Genomic DNA, 17,237 nt, shown 5'->3' with positions numbered 1-17,237 from the left:
AGAGCATAAAGGTTTACGTTGCCATTGGCCCCAACCACTGTCTGAACCTTACTACACTCAAACTACACACCGAAACTGCTTTAATCTCTACTGAACCGAAAGGTCTAACATGTTGTTGATTCCTCTCGCTGTTTAATCTTGCTGCATTCAGAAGTACACAGATGGGCCTCATTACGAGTGTGGCAGTCTGGAAACAAGGGTGCCGGTAAACCTACTGGCACCCTTGTTTCCGGACTGCCACACTATGAGTCTGCCTCCAGGGCCGTAGCGCCCAGTAGGTCTGACCCTGCCGGGCGCAACGGTTCCAGTAGGCAGAGTCATCATGGAACCACCAGCACCGCTAGCAACGGTGCCAGTGCTTCCGTCTCTTCACTCCCATGGAGTCCTACGAGTTACCGAATATGCCGCCTGGCTTCCTGCTCCACCGGGGCCTGTAACGTCCCGGTGGAACTGGGAAGTCAAGCGGCAGATTCAGTGTTTTCAAGGGTCGGCAGCAACCCGCTAGTGGGTATGGCGGGTTACCGCCAACCTTGTAATGAGACCCATTGTGTCTGTTTTAATTCTTGCTGCGCACAACGTTTAAGTTACTGTTAGTCCCAAACACTTTTTGAATCTTGCTTCACTCAAACTACACACCAAAACTTCTCGCTGTTTAATCTTGCTGCATTCAGCAGTGCACATCGTGACGGTCTAATTCTTGCTGCGCACAAAGGTTTAAGGAATCTTGCCACACTAATACTTCACACTGTAACTGCTTTAATCTCTGCTGCTCTTAAAGGTTTAAAGTGTTGTTGATTCCTCACACTGTTTAATCTTGCTGCAGAAACACACATTTTGTGAGTGCTCTAATTCTTGCTGCGCACAAAGGTTTAAGTGGCTATCAGTCCCAGGCACGGCTTGAACCTTGCTACACTCAAACTACACACTGTGACCGCTTTAAACTCTGCTGTGCTCTTAGCTTCACATACAGTTGATTGATTCTTACTATATACAGAAGTACACATGTGACAGTTTAATACTCGCTGCACACAAGGTTTTAAGTTGTTGTTGATCCCAAACACTGTTTGAATCTTGCTATACTCAAACACCAGACTGTAACTGCTCTGAATTCCACTGTGCTCAAAGGTTTGCAGTGCGGTTTATTCATCTCCTTCTTCGAATCTCACCACAATCTGACCCAAGAGGACACCCGCCACCAAGAAACCTACATCACAAACTCAACCCAAATAGTAAACAGTTACCCCGACATGCCTCGATACAAGAAAGACAAAGAAGCAAGAAGGTAGAACAGAAACAGGAGGGAAAACCACTACCCCAGGAGGGAGAACCTACACACCAGAATGCACACCACTGACAAACATGGTGGGGACACCACTAAATGGACTAAGGATACAGACCCAGAAAAGAGCAAACACGGAATACATCTCACGCTACTTCTCCACCTATGACTCAACTCAATGGGATTCATTACGAGTTTTCAGGTACAAAAACAAGGGTGCCGGTAAGATTACCGGCACCCTTGTGTCTGGATCGGCAAACTCTGAGTCTGCCTGCTATGGCTGCTGTGCCCGACAGGTATGACCCTGCCGGGCGCTGCGGCCAAGGTAGGCAGACTGTTCACGGAAGCACCGGCACCGTAGGACTCTATGGGAATGGGGACTTACAATTTGCTGGCACCTGACTACCTGGGGCGCCGGACAGTAATGAGCCAGTGGCACCGGGAAGTCAGGCACTGGTGCTACCGGCGGTTGGCCACCGGACCCGTAATGGGGGTCCGGTGGCCAACCGCCGGTAGCACAGGCAGGGTTACCGCCGGACTCGTAATGAGGCCCAATGTCATAACAGACAGCTGGCAAATAACCCACAAGCAAGAACCCAAACAAACCTGGATCCCACCAGGGCGCCAAACCAAATACACCAAAACGAAAAGCCCAGCAACTCACAAAACACCTTCGAAAAAAAACCCAATAAGAATCAGGAGAAAACTTGAATCTATAACCATTAACCTGCCCTACATCACCAAAGACTGGAATAAAGTACCCACTCAACAACCAAACAACAGGCACAAACCAAAACTAAGCAGCCCTGTCATCAACCTAATTAGACAACTTAATGAGGAGACAGAACACCCAAGGACAATCCCAACTAACAGCCCCACCCAGGATGGAATCCCTAGCAATGGAAACCCGACAAACACCACACCGTCTGGGACTCACGAAAGAATAGACAACAACCCACAAGGGAAAATAGACAAACAGCACTGCAACGCGGTTGCAGACCCCCCCGAGTGGGCACCTTCCCAAAGAACAGGTTATTTGGCTGTGTTCGCTCTTGGTAGAGGGGCTCCCAGACATCTTTTTGTATGCACTGCAGCTGACTCAATGTAGAATCTATGGCTAAACACAAAACTGAAATATTTGACCTCCTAAGCGAGGAAGGCACTGATTCACTTTTCCTCACAGAAACATGGCTATCAGACAACTACAAAATTGTCGCGCACAATGCCATGCCGGACAACTTCAAATGAATACACGCCAACAGACAAAACCAAAGAGGAGGCAGAATCACAATGGTGCACAAAGAGCACATCTGAGCCATGCCACTCCCCTCAACTGACATAGAAGACTGTGAATCTCTCCTTGTCAAGATCAAGCTCAACGATCAAGCCAACCTAGTGTTCCTTCTGATCTACAAGCTGCCAGCCAACAACCCGAACTATGCAACGAAACTCACCGACTCCATTGCCAACCTTTCCACCGACATTGATAACCTAATCGTCCTGGGAGACTTCAGCATCTGGTTTGAAAGAGAGAACAAAACCACTGCGAATTCATTCTCCGCCCTCCTGGCAACACTCCACTTCAGGCAAATAATAAATGGATCCACCCACTATGCCAGGCATACCTTGGACGCAATCTTCTACAGAGATGGACTCTGTGCATCCGCCCCACCATTACCAGTGGTATGGAGTGATCACTACATAATACCATTCTCCGCCAAACTTCAAACCTGCATACTGCACCGAAAGGCAATATTACATGCCACAAGGAAAAGAAACTGGAAGAGTCTTGACTTGGAATCCTAAGCAGATCTGCTGGAATCGTCTCCACTGAACACTGCAGAGCTGAACAGAATGACCCCAGACTCAGCAGAAAAAATACTCAACACTTGTATCACCGAGGCCCGAGACTACAATCTACCGGCAAAACCATTCAAAGCCACAGAAAAAAAGATGGCAGCAAGGTGGTTCACTGAAGTGCTGAGAGAACAAAAAAAAAACACAAACTGGAAAAAATATGGAGAATCCATTAAATCAACCTAACAAAATAAAATACCAAACACAACTAAGAATATACAAATCCACAGTCCTTCAAGCAAAAACAAAACATTCTATGCCACAAGAATCCAATCAGCAACAAATCTGTAAAAGGAACTCTTCAGAATCATCAAAGAGATTTTAAAAAACAACATCCTGTAAAATAAAGGCATCATCCCATCACAAGCACTATGTAACAACATCATCAACTACCTTAGAATACAAATGGAAACAATCCAACAGACCATTGAAGCACACTGCGCAACTATAAACACACACAGAACCACTGACAACTGGCTATGCACCAACCACAGCAAGACTCGTCCGATTTCAACCAATAGACAAAGATGTTTTTTCCACACTAATTAAGGACACCAACCTCACCAGATCTCCAAGCGACCCTTGCCCCCGGGCATCTACAAAGAAGTCCTCAACCACAGCACCCTAGCATCACACTTCTGGCTTCTGATGAACCTATACTTAAACACTGGACTAGTACCAAAATCATTCAAATCGGCTTACATCAAGCCAGTGAAAAAATCAAAACTGAAAGCGAGGAAGACCCCAGTAACTACAGAGTTATATCCAATCTGACCTACCCGATGAAAATACTGGAGAACCATATAGGCAAAATTCTACTTAGCTACGTAGAAACTAACAGAAATACTCAGCCTCTTGTAAGTCAGCTTCAGAGCCATGAGAGGAACGGAATTGGCACTCCTATCCATGTGGGAGGACTTAAAAATAAATACAGACAACAGCACCCAATCTGCCCTCATACTACTGGACATATCAGCGAAATTTGAAACAATCATTCATGCAACACTAATTGAAAGACTGGAGGAATGCAGTGTAAAAGACTCTGCCTTAAAATGGCTAAAATCCTTCCTCACAAATCGAATGAAAAGAACCTACCTACTGCCTTTTACCTCAAATAGCAAAAATATCTTGTGTGGTGTGCCACAAGGCGGTTTATAGTGCTAATGTCAAAAAACATAATGTCGAAAGTCAAAATGTCAAAAACATAATGTCGAAAAAAGACATTTCGAATGTCTTTTTTTCTTTGTTCAAAATGGGGGGGTTCCCCTCCCAACCCCCCTTTTTTTAAAAGACTTTCTGTTTTAACCTTTTTTTTTACTTGCAGAACCCAAAAAAACATGTAAATAAAAAAATAAAGCATTTGAAATTCTTTATTCGACATTATTTTTTCGACATTTTTGTAATTCGACATTATGTTTTCGACATTATAACTGCACACCCCACAAGGCTCCAGTCTCTCCCCTCTCCTCTTCAACATCTACATGTCCCCCCTGATGAAAATCATTTGAAACCACTGACTGACCACCTACAACTACGCAGATGGCACACAACTCATTGTCAAGATTGCCATGGCCCAAGACCCAAGCAACACCCACAAACAGTGCCTCACTAACATACACAGCTGGATGACAACAAACAACCTCAGATTAAATCCAGTCAAAACAGAAATAATGATCTCTCCCCCAGAGGACAACGCAACCGACTCACAACTGGACTGGCCGCCTGGCAGGGGAACCCAACCAGAGGTATCGAACATGGTAAAATGCCTAGGAATACTCATGGACAATGGACACTCACTGGAACCACAAGTCAACGCTATTACAAAGAAATGCCTCTACCACCTCAGACTCCTTAGAGGGATGCTCCCTCTGCCTCTCCTTCCCACCTAGAACCCTCACAATCATCCCCCTAGTATTATCAAGAATCAGCTATGCAAACAGCCTCTCCCTTGAAATGCCAGAACGGCTCACCAAAATAATTCAACGCATCCAAAACACTGCAGCAAGGATACTCCTGAGACTAAACAGAAGAGACCAGATCACATTCAAAGCCCTTTGCATTGCACACAAATCATTACATGGACAAGGAGCAGAATTCCTCCAGGCCAAGATCAACCGCTACCAACCAGGAAGAGACCTAAGATCAATCGAGGACCTCCTAATCAAAATGAAACAATACGAAAAAAGGAAATTCGGAGGAACCAATTCTCACAATTAATTGCTCATTTCTGGAGCATAATACCGAAGGAAATTAGGATGACAGAAGACCACCTCACCTTCAGAAAATGACTAAAACCATGGCAATTCAACTCCCAATGACCAGCACAAAATGGACACTGGCCAGCAATACCAATGGGGACCAAATTAAAGCCACCAACTACTAACCCCGTTTCCAACTCCTCTCCAGCATACCCATACTTACCTCACACGATCCTTGGATCAGTGTAATTCCCACTGAAACACACAACCCACACATCCAACACGAAACAAACTGCAGCAAACAAACACCCAATCATTGGACGCTACCCATCCAGACACAATAGCCCCAGTGCGTACAATCCAAACACACCTAGAAACCAAACCTGCACAAGACACCAACAGAAAAGCACAACCTCTATCCTACTCCCTCTTCCCTCAATAATCTACCCAACCCACTCGCTTACAGAACCACGTGAGTGCCTGAAGACTATGCCAATGGTAACGGTGCATGGTATGAGACAACTTAACATAACATAACATATTTCATTGAACCATGAAAGAGTTGCTTCAGGTACGAGGATAGTTGAGACAACTTTGATTCGAATTTAGAATGCAAATCCCGGAACTAGTGATGACACCACAAAAGAACTTGATGAGGTCGCCACTCACTGCTAAGATTTGTGATCACCCCTGCAGGTCCGAGTCCTGGACTTGCGAATCATCATGCTGTTCAGTGCTGGCTGCAGGTCTGCCAGCGCCCTGTGCAAGATTTTTGGTGCGCCCCCGTTCCACCCCCACCCCACACACCCCAACATTCTGACAGCACTAGTGTGGACAAATTTAACAGCCACACCCAACCAGTCAAGTGTTAAAACGAAGCAGCATGTAAGCTATAACTTAAATATCCAAAGACAAAGACAGGGTTTTTTTCCAGTCGGCTTGGAACATCTTGCAAACTGCAGCTTCCTGCTGCATGCAAAAGACACTTCCCTGGGAGTTTCTAGAGTTGGGAACGAACCTCACAATTTGCCAAGTCGCTCTGATGTTCATTCAGAAGACGGCATTAAAATGCCGAACAGCAGGGGGCTCAGTTCTGTTGTTTGGCTGATACTGGCCGAACAACAGAACAGAGTCCCCTGCTGTTCTTGTAAAGTGTGATTAACAGCCACACCCGGTGTGGCATGAAACTTTAATAGGCGCTGGCCGGGCCAGACGGATACTTAAGTTTACATGACACTGAGCTGGAGCCTCCAGCTCAGTGTCATGTAAACCGTAGGCAAGTCACCCTTTATTTGCTGTGCCAGTGGGGGCGCCCATGTGAGGCTGCACCCCCTGAGCATACCTTCAACCTGCGCTGCTGCTGTGATTGATAAACTGAGCGCCATTAAATCCACCCAAGTTTACAGAAATGAAAAAATAGGGGGTTTTCCATTTAAGTTTTTTTATCAGCATTTGTTCAAACAAATTATAAAAGAGAAAGCAACATTTAACATAACTTCCGATCCCCCAACTCTCCCCTCCCCTTCCCAGGTCTTGATTGTTCGATTACCCTTCCTCATGTTATCCACGCCTGTCTCCTTTGTTCCCTTAGTGAACCGTATAACTCTGGTATTTTATTTGTGAGACCATGATCTGTCCTCCATCTGACCGTCTCTTTGCTTGCTCTCGCCCTCCTCCCCCTTCTGTTGTTCTGTTGACATCTACGTGTCTCGTGGGCGGTGGGGGCTTCAGATGACTCCCACTAGTTTCATTCTCCTTGGGCACCAGGAGTCTCTAGAGTCCTTAATTAGGAATTGCATCACTAGGTCCCAATCCATAAGGAATTTTTGATGTTCTCCCCAGAAAGAGCATGTTACCCTTTCCATGGCTACTAAGTTCCAAATCTTCCCCCAAACTTTCGTGTTTCGTGGGCACTTCCTTTGATTTCCATTTATGGGCTAATACCAGGGCCCCGGCCTTCAGCAGGATCACGTAGACTTTGTGTTGAGCTTTCGTGGGCAGTTTTTCCAGTTCCCCTCCTAGTCCCATTATGAATGGGCCCAGATTATCCTTCACCTCCACGCCTAGTATTTCTTTTACTGCTTTTTGGTTCAGGCCCCAGAATGGTCATACTTTCTGGCATTGCCACCATATATGGCTCCAGGACCCCCACAGCCCCTCCAGGATACCTAACATGATGATGGGTAGAATTTATACAGACTACCAGGGGTGCGGTGCCATTGGAACATCATCTTTGTCCAGATTTCCTGTATCTGCATTGACTGCTCCAGTTTGGGGATGTTTGCCCATAGCCCTATCCATTGTTCCATGCTTATTGGTTGTGCCATTTCCCTTTCCCAGTTGGCCAAGAAACGTCTCTCCCCTGGTTCCTTCCCTTCTTTAATCAGGCCATACAGCTCCCCCACTAAGTGTGTGTACCCTGTATCTGTTGTGACACATTTTTTGAACGGGTCAGCTCTCTTGTTGCTGCCTCTTTTACTTTGGGGTCTTGGGCCCAATGTCTCAATTGGGCATAGTCGAATCTTTCCCCTTCACTGACTCCAAAGTCCTTTTTACATCGGGGGAAGGTTTTTATCTCCCCTCCCTCGAACATATCTCGTATCTTGTGGCAGCCCGCTTCCTGTAAGTTGTCTAATTCATTCTCGGTCGCCCCTGGAGTGAATTGTGGGTTCCTGAAAATCGGAGTGATGGGAATGTGGTGATTTTGGATTGCTTTACCACCTTGTCGAATGTGTTCCCCACCAGGGATTCAATGTCGCTACAATACATGTTACGGGGTCTATCTACCCTAGGTATCCATAGGACTTCCTCTAAGTGTGTTCCCACCACTGCCCTGTCCATGTCCCTCCACCTTTTATCACGGTCGTCCCTTGACCAGTCTCTTATGACTTTGATCTGTGCTGCGTGGTAGTAAGCTTTGAAGTCAGGTTTCCCCTTTCCCCCCATTTCCTGGGTAACAGCATCACCTCATTTGAGATTCTTGGTTTCTTGTGATCCCAGATGAAGGCCTTTGAAGGTTTACGGATTGTCCGGAAGTATGACATTGGGACTTTTGTGGGAAGGGCCACAAACTCATATAGCATTTTTGGAAATAGGACCATTTTCAGAACATTGATTCCGCCCATCCAGGAGATGGTCAGAGGCCCCCATACTGTGAAGCATGTTTTTAATAGATGACAGTAGGGTGGGGTAGTTGGCTGTGAATAGATGGTCTGTGGATTTGGCATTATGGATTGCCAAGTATTTTATATTGTTGGGGGCCCATTAGTATGGAAAGCTGGATTTCAGCACCTTCTCACAGTCCGGAGGTGTAGTCAGGTTCAGTATCTCAGTTTTGTTTCTGTTTATCTTTAGGCCTGAAACCTCTCCGAACTGGGCCAGCGCCTTATCTATTGCCTGCAGGGACTCTCCTGGGTTAGTTATTGTTAACAGCATGTCGCCGGCGAATACTGCCACGCTGTGTTCCTCACCCCCAAAAGGAACTCCCTCTATTTCCTTTGTGGCTCTTATTTTACTCAGGAGTGGTTCTAGATGGATGGCATATAGGAGCGGGGATAAGAGGAAGTCTTGTTTTGTTCCTCTTGTTACTGCCACCGGACCTGAAAGGTATCCTTTGATTAACAGGCGCAGGGAAGGTTTTGGGCAATAAGCAGCAATTTGGGACATGAAGGCTTCTCCAAAACCTATGTTCCATGTGGACTAGGAATTGCCACTCAACGCTGTTGAAGGCTTTTTCCGCATCCAGTGCGACCATTAAGGTCGGTGTGCGTGTTTGTTGACTTTTTCTATGATGTGGGCGATTCAAAATGTTTTTTTTTTATTAGAATGGATTTCTAACTCTGCTCTGGTGAACAGATGTTTAGGAGGCCACCTGTGTTAGTGAAACAGGGGACACTTCTCCGAAGTTAGCCAGGACAATTCAAGGTCGCTTGGAGAGCAGCCAAGGCTAAGTCTCAGGAGTGGTGGGGGTGATCTGAGGTCTTGAATGAGCACACACAGTAGGACAAGGATTACCCATAGACAGTAGTATATCAAAAATATACAATGTATTAGGCCCAGAACAAACACAAGTGAATAATGGCAAACACAGTAATATCACTATGTAAAATATATGTACAATCTCTGTTCGGTCAATGCAGTAAAGTGCTATTTCCCACCAAAACCTGTAGGGAGGGAAAGCAGACAAACTTGAATACATTGGCCAACTCCAGAGATGTGTTTCCCTAACTTAAAAAGTCCAGCCCTATGAAGATTGGAGCCTTGGGCTCAGTGTCAGGTTTGTACGTAAAAGCGCTCACTTATGCATAAAGCTTTCAAATGACAATATTCAATGGGAAGGAAAGGTTAGCAAGAGATTCTGGAGTGTGGAAATGTGGTTCCGAGAGTCACAGTAGGATCCGTTGTGGAGAACAAAGCTGTCCCCAACTTTCAGACGACTTTAGGAAGCAAGCCAAGGCAAGGACCACAAGGGATCCTTTGTGTGTAAAAACAGGTTGGATGAACTAGGGGCCACCGGTAAGTGATATGATTACTCACCACCCTTAGCTCACTCCCGGTCCAAACTTGGCAGGTTTGGAGATGGTCGCCTGGAGTATGAAATTACATCCTTGGTTAAGCTTCGAAGTGCACAGGAGGTGCGGGTGCGGATGCGGGTTTGGTTTACAACTGGGGCTGGATCTCTCGCTAGGAATGCAGGACAAAGAAAGAACCAATGCAGCTGGTATCAGGAAACTTAAAGAAAGGCGGGATAGTCACCAGCAGTGACCACCACTGTCACACAGTGACGTAGGGGCACCGAGGTCTCGCGGTCTGGCACACGCTCCTCTCTCACAGCCCAAAGCAGCTGGGTCAACGAAATTCAGCAAGGAGATGCTTTGCAGTGCGAACTAGGATTTCCCCAAAGCTTGAGCAAAAACTTGATGTTGCAATGCTTCCATGCCATAGTACAAGCTGGTCAGTCCACTGAAAGACCCATGGACACTTCTGAAAAGGCTTGTTTGCAGGGCAACAAGGAGGCATCGAGAGTGATTGGTCCCACCACTCCAAGGGGTTGAAGCAACTTTATAGGTCTTCGGAGATCGAGCGCAAAGCAGGGCTCTACTGGAACAACAGCGGGCTCGGGGTGCCAAACCTTCTCTGCGCGGTCCGGGAAGGTCCTTAGGTCTGCTTCGCTTCTCTGGGTACTTGGCTCTGTGTATAGGTCGATTCGGACATATGGATGATCAGCGGGTCTGCACTCAAGCCCCCTTCTCATATCCCAAAGTCTAGGGAGTGCTCGTAACCAGCTGGCCAATGAGGGGATCTGCCCCATTCCTGCACGCCAGCAGTGGTCCAATCAGGGACTACTGTGGCTCTCATGTTCTCGTGCACATCAGACATCCTGGCACCAGTAATGTGGATTGGGACCAGGCAGTCCCAGCCCATTTCTTAGGTACCCACACACGTGACATGCATTAGCCCGCGAAAAGTGCTGGCTTTTTTCACGGGTGTATGCATGCCCAAATAAGGACTACCTGGATCACAAAGACCAGGAGGAAAACCAACAGACAATGGGCCTCATTCCGGGTTTGGAGCTAACCATGTAGTAATTAGCTCCATGGTTGCCTCCGAAACCGTCCCAAATCCGGCATGGTGAATGGAGTAATTACCGGTCCATTCCAGGGTTGGAGGGACCAGTAATTCCCCATTCACCTTTTGCCCTTCCCCATTCCCATTTCTGCCCCATAGGGCTCAATGGGAATGGGGAAGGAGGTAATTACAGCACCGTAAATTACGGTACCGTAATTACCTCCGAAGTACCTTTGCGGGTTCCGTACTTTACTCCTGCTAAAAGCAGGAGGTAAGGAAGGACCCGCAAAGGGACCTCGGAATACGGAGGTAAGGGATTACCGGCATCGGCACCCTTAGCGATGCCGGTAATTCCTTACCTCCAACCTCGGAATGAAAAGGCCCTCATTCCAAGTTTGGAGGTAAGTAACGTCCCTTACCGGCATGGCGCAAATGCTGGCACCAGTCTGCTAATAGAGGACTATTACAACTTTGCGGGCACGATCTTTGTGTCATGCCAGTAAGGTATCTTGCGCCATGCCGCAAAAGGCACCAAAAAAGCCGTTACCGGCATCAAGCGTAGCGTAGACAACACTACCAACATAGTCCAATGCGTCATTAGTGATGACTGTAAATAGCGGTGACCTTAATTAGCAGACACCGCTATTTACAGTCACCGCTAATAAGCGGAACTGGAAGTAGCGTCATCGCACAGGAATGAGAAGGAGCACGGCGGCCATCTTTAAAAACACAATCCATTGCCACCCTCGGCACACAGGACCCCTGGGACACTGCTGATCGTCAAAAAACCTCCTCCTACAAGACAAGAATGCCAAAGGCCCTGAAGAAGGGAGCTGAGCATGCAGGCACAGTCTTCTCCAGCAACATGAGGAGAGAGGCAGTTCTCCGTAAAAAAGAGATCAGGGCACTTGTTGCCCAGCAGTGGGCAACACACCACGCACAGTGAAAGACTGCCGTAAGCGATGGGAAGACCTGCGCCTAAGGGTGCGCAACATATAATCCGTCAATCGCAGCCAGGCCATGGGAACAGGAGGAGGCCCCAGTTCCCCAATAAAGCTCACCCCGTGGGAGGACACATGCGCAAGCATGATTGGGACAGAATCCATCGAAGGCGTAGGGGAGATGGAGCGTGGCACCACAACATCTGGCGATGGAGGTGAGTCTCCAAAGTAAACACTGCTATGCCAAATCTGATGAAGGTCAACCCCAATGTCAGTCCCAAGAGTCACGCCATGGTCGCCCACACACAAACTCCCCGTAAAGTAGGCCGAAGCATCAGAGACACATGCTGATGCCTGGTGCAAGGCAATATCGTACATGACACATACCACACAAAGTAGAAAATTCCACGAGGCACACAGCGTGCATGAACAAAATAGTATGCATGTCAGACAGCACTATTCCTGGCCAACATGAGTGACGGCGACGTATGCCTGCATTCACCACCCATGTATTAAATGACGTGCCCTTCCAAACACAAATGCCTATTACCCCCAATTGTGTAGATGAGCAATTGTCCTAATGTATGTATGATACCTATCAAAACATCACTCATGCCGTCCCTCTCTTCCACCCCCACAAGCAGTGACCATAACAGCGATGGGCAGGACGCCACCCCTGCACAGGCCACACCCAGGATGAGGTCCCAAGAGGACAGCAACCAGCCGTCAACCTCTTAGGGACAAGCCAGTGGGCGCCGTGTCCCAGCAACCAAGCCACCGCAGGTACACATTGCACCTGTACCACCAAGGCCCATGGTGTGCACTGCACCACCACCACCTCAACCCACTGATCAGCCTGAAGATCCATGTGAGACTCCACATTCCGAGGAGTCGAGTTTGGCGGGGTAGGTGGCAGCCACGACACACCTGACTGTGGATGACAGCCAGGAGGACATCTGGGGCACCATGGAGAACGATATAATGGATGTGGTCCATAACCCATCCCAACTTGGATCCCCCCAACTATCATCATTCGATACCGGGAACGCCACCACCCCAGAGCCGTCTGCCCATGACCACACAGAGGGACATCTCAGTCCAGTCTTCGGTGTTGGGGAGGCTGAGCAGGCTGTGCATGACAGCCAGGTGCCCAACACATCCACAGGTGCACCCGCAGGGCCGTAGCGGACTGACCTGCTCACTGCACTCGTTCGTGAGTTTGTACGGGACAACCGTCAGGCCAGAGAGGAGTGGCGTACAGAGTTAGCTGCACTAGGCCGCTCCATTTCGGACAACACAGCCTCCATGGTGCAATCCTTCTCGGACAACACAGCCTCCATGGTGCGATCCTTCTCGGACAACACCAGCCTCCTCTGCGAGGAGGTCTCGGCCCTCCGGCAGGTGCTAGGACGCATCGCGGATGCCATGGAGGCAGGGCATCCCACCACACAAACTCAGTAGGCGGCCACACCGTCATCCTGCAGTTCGACACAAATTAGCCCGCTCCGCAGGTCCGCCCGTACACAGCGCCGACAGGACATGCTGCCCCCTGAGTCAGGGAGTGCAGAGTAATTGTTATGGCAGCCTCATGCAGGCTTCGGGGACCCAATGGGACTTGTGTGGGGGAGTTCTGGGGGGGCCTGGAGGGGGGTGAGGGTGTGTGGCGGAGTTGTGGGAGGAGGGGGGTGGGGATGAGGATGTGTGGGGGTGTTGTGGGGGAGTGGGAGGGGGTGAGGGTGTGTGTGTGTGGGGAAGTTGTGGGGGAAGGGGAGGTTGGTTGAGGGTTTTGTCACTTAAGTTTACTTTCTTACATTTAATACACCGGTTGTTTAAAAATAAAATACCTGAGTGGACATTCATCAATGCGCATGTGTCAATTATTCAGTTACAGTGCCTGGTGTAGATGTACCCCCACACCCAGTGCCCACTGTCCAACCATCATGTCACCCTCTGCTGCCATGTGTGTCACAAATATTGTCCAATCACGGACTTGCACACAGTACGGGCCTACTGGGCATCGCCATCGCGATGATGTCCAGCCACGTCTTCTTCCTCCCCCTCATCATCACCAGGTGGTAGCAGTTCAATGTCAGGGGGCAGAGGCACGTTCCGGCAGATGCACATATCATGCAGCTTGACACATGCCATGTTGATCTTGGCAACCTTCTCATGCCTGTAGCGGAGTGCCCCACCCGACCGGCTGAGGCAGTGAAATCGTGCCTTCAACAGGCCAAAGGTATGCTCGATGTCCACATGGGTACGGGAATGGGAACATTTGTAGTCCTCGTCATGCCTGTTCTGTGGGTTACGGACAGGGGTGAGGAGCCACGGCTTCAAGGGCTAGCCACTATCATCTGCATGTGAGTCATTTGTAGGTAACTGTAATGTGAATAATGATGGACAGGTGTACTAGTCACACTTGCCGGCAGAATATCGTTGGTCACATGCACATGTCCCTGGTTGTATGCAAGCAAATCTTTGGCCCTCAACGTGTCCTGTGCCATGGAATAATGGTGTGGGTAGCATCTTCAAGATGATACACGGTGTGCTCTGTCATATTGTAGCTCATTCATTTTGTGTGCATATTGCTGTGTTTGAGTGACTTTGCTGATTAGTTGTGTTGTGTATGATTTTCTGATGGTGAGCGTTGGCAGTTGCCTCTGCAATTTTTGCCATTCTGTGCTGTTTTTTCCCATGGTGACATGCAGCATTCCTGTGGTTGATGCGGGATGATGTGCACCACAATGTGTGATGATCTTGCTTGCGTCACCTTCCATCTCCACCTGTTTGTGTTGGTATAGTTTGTGATTGTGTTAAACCACCTCCATGGCATGGAGGCCACCTTTTGTTTCTAGTATCTCCTGGGGAGACCATGATAGAGATATGTATTCCATTGTGTGCTTGAGGTGGAGCACCGACAGTACCTTCAGTTGAGGGGTGGTGGCGGTGCATAATGAGACTGACAGTCTTATATCATGTCCACAATGGTGTTGATGGTGTCACGGTCCAGACGGTACGGGGTGTGGTTGTGCTGCAGGGTTGGGTTGGAGGGACTGTCTATGATGTTTGGGATTGGGGGATGCATGAGTGCTTAAGCTGGCTGCACTGGTGTGGCACGTAGGACCTGTCTCACCCTCCTTCTCCTGCTGTGTCTCCTCTGTGGTGCCTGCTGTTGTCGTTGGTGTTGTTGCTGGTGTTGCAATGCATGCATGTCCTCCAGCTGAAGTGTTGATGATGTTGTTGTATTGATCTTGGTGTGGTAAGGTGTGTGGTGTGTGGGTGTGCTCATTTTGTAGTGGGACAAACTCCATTGCCTCCACCTGTGCTGATTGTGTGCACCTGTGGCATTTTGGATCAATGCACATGGCATTTTACGGTAGGGTTGCGATGCCGGTATTTGCGGTATATATGCCGGGAGGGTCTTTTTACGCCTTCATGAAGCCGTAATTTGCATGTCCGCTTACCTTGTGATCTTCTCCACTTTACGGCATGAAGCTATTGGCGGCATGGTGGGTCGCGTGCCCTCGCCCAAATCGCTATTTACGGCATCGTACTTTACAATGCCGTTAATAGCGGTCGGGAAGGTCAGAATAGCCCATAATTGTATTCGATGCCGGTATTCCTTTACTGCCTCGTTCTTCCCTTAGCACCAACCTCGGAATGACCCCCAAAGACTTTGCGGCACGGCCATGACGGACACTACACAGTCATGAGCCACACGCAGTAGGCGCAGTATGGCTCGGTAAAAGTAAATAAAAATACACGAAAAAGCTTCTGCTGCCACCAGTCTACTCCTAGGCATATTGTCCAGTTACCAAAAAATCCTTAAGGGATGACTAGGGACCGAAAACACAAGAGCCCCAGTGCGCAGTACAGTAATGTGCTATGCACACTGAAATACAGTTGCCAAAAGTGGCAACAAAGTCATAAGACTAAGAGAAACAAAGTGTCTCAATAATGACTGTCAAAAGGGCAAGTCAGTTTCCCCATAACGATGAGCGAAAGCTCAGTGGAGTGGAGCTGCAGGCTGTGCTTCACTTGCAGAAAGTCAGGACAGGAGGCTGAAACAAAAGAAAAAGTTGGGCTGTCCACAAATGTAGAGGTAAAATAACTGTAAGTCAAATGTCACCTTACATGTATTAAAAGAAAAAGTATCTGTCATATTGTGTTTCACTGCATTACTATTTGGTTGCACCTTCAATAACATCACGCTTTGAATTCAATGCTGATCACTTTCAACGTGTGTACTTGTAAAAAAAGCATGTTCTACGATATCTTCGCTGTGTTACAAAATATCGTAATTTGCAACATCGTCTGTCGTTTTATAACATATGACACATTTGTACTGTGATGTAGAATAAATCCGTCATTTAACTTACTTATCACGCCGCATTGTGTTTGATGACTAACTCCCAGCCAGCAACCCGTGTGAGCAAAGGAACACATTCACACAACCCTCTTTTGTTTCGCCTACTCTTCCACTGCTGTCCTGGATCTGATGACAGCCACGCCACTCGCTTCCCTTCCCACCATTGCTGTGTCCGCACAGGGCACCTGCTCGGCCCCTCCGCTGCTTTGTTCCCAGGGCACTTGCGCTCGTGGGAGTTTGATGGACTGGGGCTCCCCGCCATTTCAGGCCCAGTCTTTCCCGTGGCAGCAGGCCTCTAGCCACAACAACCAATTAAGACCATATCCTGCCATGTTTCATGAGTATCTAAACCTGCTCTACGCAGGGCTTCTTGCCATTGCCCTTAGACTAGGCATTGTTTCAAACTTCTGGAATTGTGCCCTTCCCTTAGGCAGAACCATCTATAGAGCTGCGTTAATGGGTACCTTTCCTGCTCAGATCATGGGTCCTCACTTCGGCCCAGGGGCGTAGACTTTTGGATTTCCATGCGCGGGCTGGTGGAGGCCAGCTGCACACAAATAAAGTCTCATTGTAACATATGGGGACTTTCACGTAATTGATTGGCCTTTCTGGTAGGGGGAGGGGAGTGCCCTTGCTTGGGCCCACACAACTTCTGCACCCCTCCATTCTTCCTTCACTGCTGACATTTTGGAGACTTTCTTAATGGAAGCAGAACCTCACAGCAATTACCCCTTTGTTATGCGGGGTTATATTTGCATAGCACCCAACTGCCACTGTTATGGCTTCATAGCACTTTGGCATTTCCAACAGGTACCTTAACCCTTGCTGGTGGGAATTTAGTAGACCACAGTCTGAACATTAGATAAACTGCTTCCTACAGTACAGGAGAAAACAACTACTTTGACATAGATGACTAGCACTGTAACATGTTTAAGAGTTGTTATGTGTTGGGTGGGGAATAATGTGTGTTTGACTGTCATTGAAGTAGTGATTGCTACTTTGAGAACCGAATTTGAGTTTTGAGC

This window comes from Ambystoma mexicanum, chromosome 11, assembly GCF_040938575.1.
Source record: "Ambystoma mexicanum isolate Mex_15411 chromosome 11, UKY_AmexF1_1, whole genome shotgun sequence".
In the NCBI taxonomy this organism is placed as follows: domain Eukaryota; kingdom Metazoa; phylum Chordata; class Amphibia; order Caudata; family Ambystomatidae; genus Ambystoma; species Ambystoma mexicanum.
The sequence above is the reverse complement of the archived record's forward strand: the minus strand, read 5'-3'. Positions refer to the sequence as shown.